Genomic DNA, 8,069 nt, shown 5'->3' on the forward strand with positions numbered 1-8,069 from the left:
TTTTTATTATTATTTTATATTATTTGCCCTATAAATTGGGGTGTGACAATGTCAAATAACCATATCTGATAAAATAACCATATCATACTTTCTGATAACACGAAATAATTCATAACCTTCGTATTCGTTTTCATAGCCCAATGCATATTTATGAGAACACGAGGTACGTGAGTGGAAGATAAGGTGCGCAGTAGGAACATCACGGTGTCAGTCTTAACTTAAATATATAATGCACTTCAATTGCAATAATAACATGAGCACCAACGATGCATATAATTATGTACACGAATGTACCTTAACTTAACTGATAACTGGAAAGTACTCAACTTAATGGTATGTTAAATGTACCCACGACTCTTAATGCAACATACAATGGGCTTTTCTGTCATAATAGAATCATTAATTAATTAACGTTTGAAAATCATAAGCCTTTAAAATTCATCATCATAAAATTTGTACTTGGGTAGTTCATACCCTAAATCATTAATAAAACTTATTAAAAATATTATGGAAATCATCCACAATTAAAATTTATAAATCATACTTGAAAATAAAATGAGGTTGACTTATGGCAAGTCATTCTTGATCATAAAAGTTAAATAAATAAACTTGTTGAACCACTTTTTATAATGTTTTGATATAACAATTTAAGGAAAAATGTTTTTGGACTTGAATTGAATTTATTCAAAGTTTTCAAAAATAATTCAAAGTCAATTAAAAGTGAATTTAAGCACAAAACAGTTTTTCACGTACAAGAAGTATTGATATTGTTCTTACAATATCGATACTATATGAACAGTATCGGTATTGTTCATGTGGTACCGATACCCAAAGTAAGAGAAGTATAGATACTCTCAAGGTAGTATCGATACTACAAGCATTGCTCAAATTCAAGAATGCAAAAATGGTACTGATACCCAAAGGGATACTGATACTACTTTACAATTAGTATCGATAACAGAGGCTTAGTATCGATACCATCAGGCCCTAAAGGCTAGTAACGGCTAGTTGATTTATAACAAATGTAGTACAAATACTCCCTATAGGAGTACCAATACCCTCTATTCTTGGCACTTTTATTTTGTAGACAAAAACGTCCCCAATGGCTCCAAAACACTCCCAACGGCTAAAAATGGCCACAAACACATTCCAACATATAAATACAAGTTCAAGACACTTGAAGAAGGGTTAGAACACCTATCCAAGCAATCAAACACAAGAGAAGAGCTTTTCACTCTTTATTTCCATTCTCTTGTAAATATTTGTGTTTTTGTGCTTTAATTTGTAAACACCTTCCTTGTTAGAGGTTTTCTTTGTTTACAATCTTTTTTCTTGTAAAGGGGTTTTGGTTCTAGCTGAGCCTGTTAAAAGCTAGGGAGTTTTGTAAAGGTTATCTCTTTGTCCTTGAAAAAAAGAACAAATTAGTGAATTTGTTAGAAAATCCTTAATGAGGAGCTAAGGTAGTGGAGGTAGACTTAGTTGAGAAGTCGAACCACTATAAATTGTTGTATAAATTGTCTATCTTTTCTTTCTCCTTGCTCCCTAAACAATCTTTTCCAATTCACCCTCTTGCAACTTTTTCTGTTGTTCAAATTAAGCCTCTTTGATCCTAACAAAATTGCACTCACCTTTGCCTCACCACCGAACCTTTTTACTCGCATGCTTTTTCCTTTCCTTTCAGATCATTTTGGATCTCTAGGTTTATCGTGATCTAACAACGTTATAACATAAAATATTCAACTATATGTTAGTATCGAACTAACATAATCTAAATTTAATAATATACAAGTCTATAAAAATAAAATCAATACTAAATCGATATCAATTAAATCATATTTCCACCATACTTCAATCATCCAAAAATGATTATTCGATTCCACAAATACTTAATTTCATCACAATTCCTTCAACTTGTATCGACTTTATAATCAAGTCACAAATTTCGAATTCTTTCTAGAATTCACCTTAACTTTTCCATTTAATTCATAATAGCCTTTCACTGTTATGATATTGTAACATTAATTACATAAAATTTCCAGCATCTTAATAAAATATTTAAATCAACACTTAAACATTCAAAAGTTTACAATTTTATCCTAAACTTTCTTAGGCTTTTCAAATTTAACCACCATCCTTTATAAACTTGCAATTTAATCCCAACACAATAATTAAACACAAATAAGCATGCTACTGAAATTTCCAGAATTGTTCTAATTTACACAAATGATACTTTCACATTTAAAAACTTTGCAATCAAGTCCTTATATTTCTAGGAGCTTTCAAATTCCACAAATTTTACCAAATTTGAAATTTGATTCAAAACACTTTCCAACTTAAATTTCCAAAATTTCAATGTTAAAATTTAACATTGAACATCCCTGTCGTAACCAGTTTCCGCCGGAGCACAGATTTTTCTTTGGCGGAAAAGTAAGGTGAATGAATAAATGGTTTTTAATGAAATGTTTTGGAGTTGCCATCGACCTTTTTGGGTTAGGTAGGTTGAATACCTAAAAATCATCTTTTAAAATAATTTTTAAGAAAACACCATTTTAAAAGATAAATCAGTCTGCGTATAACCAAAAATTCATTCTTTTTAATAATAAAAAGGGATTCATGGTCGGTTACGTTTGGGGAAGGATTAACACCCCCATAACGCCCAAAATTGGTACCTATCAATTATAAATTGTATCTAATAGTGGAAGTTTAAGAATTTGAATTATAATTTAATTTATGATCCTATTATTTCAAATTTAATCAGATAATTCTAAGGAAAAATAATTTTTATAAAACTAGAGTAAATATATATATATATATTTTAGGGTTTTATAAGTAGGATATTTATTTATTTAAAAATATTAGAAAAGAACATCTAGTTACTTTAAGACAACCCTTTTCTTCAATACTAAAAAATAAATAAATATTAATAAGAATATAATAATTTTTCATAAAAAAATAATTTGAATAAAACTAAAGTAAATATATATATTTTATTTTGGATTAGGGTATTTATTTATTTAAAAATATCAGAAAATGGCATCTAGTTACTTTAAGACAACCCCTCTCTTAATATTAAAAAAATAAATAAATAATATTATTTAATTAAATATATATTTATATGACTAAAACAAAATAATAATTAAAGTAATAAATTAAACATATTGAAATTTAAAGGGTAATAATAAAAATTAAATTAAATTGCAATTAAACAGTGACTAAAACAGATAAAATTAAAATAACATGATTAAAATGTAAACTTACAGCTATAATTCGAAATATTATGAGATTTATGTAGTAACAATGTAATTTATAATTAATTATTAATCGATTATTAAAATAAAAATTATTAAACATAAGGGACTAAATCATATATTTTACCCTAAATATAAAAAATAATGGTAGGGACTAAAATAAAATAAGATAACATTCGAAGACAAAATTAAAAATGCACAGAATATGTAATTCTAGTGACTAAAACGAAAGGATTGCAAACTATGAAGGATTGCGAAAATAATTTGACCATCCTCAAAATTGCAAATAGGATCCCTCTCCAAAACGGCGTCGTTTGGAGATGGATTTAAATACCCCTAAAATTGGCCTAAAACAACCCTCCCTATTCATTTTCTACTGAGAGAAGCTCTCATTTTCTCTGGCTTTCCCTCACTGGAGGGAATTCGATCACCGATCGATCGCCATTTTCGTCACCATCGCCGCAGTCGGTAACCGTTCACGGTGGCCGAACTTTGTAAATTTATCCCAAATTAAACCCATTTCTCCCCTGATTACAAATTCAAACTCCTTTTTCCCTAAACATCCTTCAATCAGCCTAGATCTAAGCGCTTACCTACGAACAATCGATGGTTTGATGATGCGTGGAGGTTCCGGCGAGGGTAAGCTGTTCTTCGACTTCTTTTCCTTTGTATTTTTTTCGTTGTTATGTCTGCAGCTCCCTTGGTTACTTTCATTTGTGATTTCGAATGGCTCTCTATCTCGCAGTATTTTCTGTGTTCCCCCATTCTTACCCTCTGCCTTTTTTCTTGCAGGTTTAGCGGCTTTATTTTTAGGCCATCACGACGCCTCTCTTGGACAGGTTAAAGGAGCGAAGTTCGGTGAGTCACCGAACTATGGTGGTGACTCACCCTAGAGATACGATGTGTGCGGCCATCGTTGGGTCTTCTGGAGGCTTCGACAAAAGTGGCGTGACAGATGAGCGTCGGTAGTGTGGACGTGGAGCAGCGTAGTCCCTAGGGTATCATAACCCTAGGGTTTCTATTGGGCCTTCTGTGGACCGTTGGAACTCTCCAGATCTAACGGCTGAGATCTGGAGGCTGGAGAAGATGATGAAAACCCTAGGGTTTTCGGGTATTGGGCTTCGCGGGCCTGTATCGAATAGGGTCTAGACCAGGTTGGATCTAGGCCAGCTTCAACTGGGTTTTGGGTTGATTCTTGTTGGGCCTCCGGGTTGTAATTGTATTTGGGCCTGGTTATTTATTTGTAATTACTATTATTTAATAATAATAATAATAATACATAATAATAATAATATCAATAATAATAATATTAATAATAATATTAAAATAAAATGGAAAATATTAGTGTCTACAGCTGCCCCTATTTTCTCATTCTTGTATTAACAAGAATAGAGCAAAGACGAAAAGAAAATAATTTTTTGTTCATTTGACTTCTCTTGATTAAGACGGAGTTGTTGAACCCTCAAGTGATGGATTCGAATCTTTGCTGAAATCCATATTTTCAAAGCTTGAAAAATATTGTACTTCTTTGCTGAAATCTTTACTAATATCTGGAATTCCTGTCAAATATTCAATATCTGGATAAAAATGTGAAATGAATGCAAAGAAATTTGTTCGAAGAGGAACTATCTCAGGTGAGATAAAATTTGTTTTGAGAGACGTCATTGATTCGAAATGTCGTGAATCAAACAATGGAAATATTGAAAACATTCTGCCCGAAGGTCTTATGAATGGCCCGAAGGTCTTATCATCTTGCTCGAAAGGCCTACAGTGACCCTAATGATTTAAGCATCATGCTCGAAAGACTTACTAATGACCCGAATGATTTACTTATCAAGAAACCCTCTGATAAGATGCATATTATACATATATTCTATGATATTTTCCTCATATTTGAATAACTAAAATTGCTTAAATCATGGATTTTTATTATATTTCGTATTTTATGGATTATGTTGAAGATTTGGATTTAAAAAGTTCAAAATCTAATGATTAGCATGATCTTCACAAAATCCCCAAATTAAGGAGGAAAATTAGAATTCAAGAAGTTGGCAAGACCATTAGAGGTTTTCGCATAAGGTGTGGGCACGACTTATTCATCCTGATCTATCGTAGAAGAAGTCTACAGTTAAGGCATGGGCGTGCCTTACCAGTCCGTACAACCTTAAATTAGGATTACGAATTTACAAGGGAAAATGAGTTTAATGACGACTGGAAGACTCTTTTGAATTATTCTTATCTTTAGAAAATGATGAGGGTATTTAAAACCCATATTTTTGTGGGATTTTCTTTGGGGGAAACTTCCTTATCTAGAATAGGGAAATCCTTATAAAAGGGGAGCTAGGGCTTTAATAGGTGGCATCAAGTTTTCATTAAGTTTTATTTAGGATTATTTTTCAGGCTTCATCTTTATTTTCTTTTGGTTTTCTTTCAATTATGAGTAGCTAAATACTTTTTTTCCAACTTGAGGATAATTGAAGTTTTGGTTCTTCAAGGATTGTGAGATCTAAATAATTTTCATTGTTCTTTTACTTCTTTGCTATTTATATATCTTCTGTTTTTATTAAGAATTATTGTCTTGATTAATTGTGCAAAGGGCCCGTTGTTCAATTATCAAGTTGATAAATTGTCATTCAGAACTTTAAATCCGTAATTGTATAAACTTTCTAATATTAGTGGTAAAGTAACATAGTTGATTTTGATTATGTTATAAAGATATATAACCTAGTCTAAATGAATCGAGCTTGTGTATTCGTTGGCTATAATTGGTGGTCCTTCTAGTGATTAATGATGTTGGTGGATTAAATCTTATGAGCTTGTCTAGGGTTGTTCATTAACAAGGGAAATAATCAAAGAGCTTCTCTTGATTATCAAGAAACTAAGGAGAGACAGATTGTTTGAGCTTCTCAATAACCATAACCAATTTAGTGAAAAGAAGAAGATTTTATCATTGCATCTATGATCAATTCTCCGAACTAATTCTGAAATTATACCTTTAGTTGGATATTTTCTTAATATTAATCTCTCTAAAATTTTGGTTGATTTTTAAATGCTTTTTCTTTTTGATTTTTTCTCGATTTTAAAACGTCTTTTATTTGCTTTAATTTTCATTAAAATAAGTCTACCCAATCCCTGTGAATTCGACCTTGCTCATCACTACTATAAATTTATATTTCTAAAAGCAAGTATTATTATTTGTTAGATTCGACACCCACCACCCTCGAAAGCTTAGTTTCTTAGTTGACAAGGAATCCCTTTGTTAGGCTTAGCTTCATTTAACAACTCTTTTGAGATAATTATGAAACCCCTTAAAATTAGGCTTAGTTTCTAATATCTCATTTGAAAACATACTGCACTAAAGGCCTTATGGATGACCCAAAGGCTTTATCATCTTGCTTGAAAGGCTTATAAATGACCCGAAGGATTTAAGCATCATGTTCGAAAGACTTACAGATGACCCGAAGGATTTACGAATCAAGAAACCCTCGAAAGCTTAGTTTCTTAGTTGTTAAGGAACCCCTTTGTTAGGGTTAACTTTCTTTAACAACTCTTTTGAGATAATTAAGAAACCCCTTAAAATTAGGCTTAGTTTATAAAATCTCATTTGAAAGCATCCAGAACTGAAGGTCTTATGGATGACCCGAAGGCTTTTAAGCATCATGCTCGAAAGACTTATAGATAACCCGAAGGATTTAAGCATCATGCTCAAAAGACTTACAGATGACCCGAAGGATTTACGAATCAAGAAACCCTTGAAAGCTTAGTTTCTTAGTTGTAAAGGAACCCCTTTGTTAGGCTTAGCTTCCTTTAACAACTCTTTTGAGATAATTAGGAAACCCCTGAAAGGCTTAGTTTCTAAAATCTCATTTGAAAGCATCCATCACTGAAGGTCTTATGGATGACCCGAAGGCTTTATCATCTTGCTCGAAAAGCTTACAGATGACCTGAAGAATTTAAGCATCATGCTCAAAAGACTTACAGATGGCCCGAATGACTTACAAATTCGGGAAATAGTTTACTAAGTAGGAAACTTTGGAAATTGTTTTCTTACTATTCAACAATTTCATTTCAAAAAAGATTAAATGAGAAACTTTGGAAATCGTTTTCTCATTTTTTGAAATAACTTGTTGATTGGGTAATATGCCCCACTTCAAAATAATGCTTCATTTATGGATTGCAACCATCTATTCTTTAGATGTTTGCGTGATTTATGCATTTGAGGTTTAAATTCTACCTTCCATTTGTAAGGTATTTGTCATCATGAATCTTCTTTTTTCATATGAAGGTCTGTAAAAACCTCATGTTTGAATGCAATCAAATGTATCAATGTAATGCATTTTCTAATATACAAATGATGTTCTTATGAATGCATGAATGTTGATGCAATCTTCATTTAACTTCAAAGTGGCGAATTTGATCTTCTTCCACTTGATCATTCCTTTCTAGGGTTTACTTCGGATGTCAGTGTAGCAACTTTTGCTATCAAACTTACATTTCTGAAGAACCATCTGATTAACTTGTATCTTTGTATATTCTTCATTAATGTCTCAGAAGAAAATGTTTCATTTATGGAACTCTTGCCGTAATCAAAATTATGATCTTGATGCCCCATTTTATCCTGGATAACACCAGCTTTCTTTGCTTGGACTTATGTAGAAATCCAATAAAACTTTCATCTTTGAAAATATAATCTATCATCTTTGAAAAGAGAATATATCGTCTTTGAAGAATGTAGATGTAGATATGCCCAACTCAACAGAGATTAATTAGAAGAGCAGCGTCTGTTCTAATTTGACTCTTGAAACACATCATAAGGAAGCT

Source organism: Hibiscus syriacus, unplaced genomic scaffold, assembly GCF_006381635.1.
Source record: "Hibiscus syriacus cultivar Baekdansim isolate YM2019G1 unplaced genomic scaffold, ASM638163v2 tig00110055_pilon, whole genome shotgun sequence".
Classification (NCBI taxonomy): Eukaryota; Viridiplantae; Streptophyta; class Magnoliopsida; order Malvales; family Malvaceae; genus Hibiscus; species Hibiscus syriacus.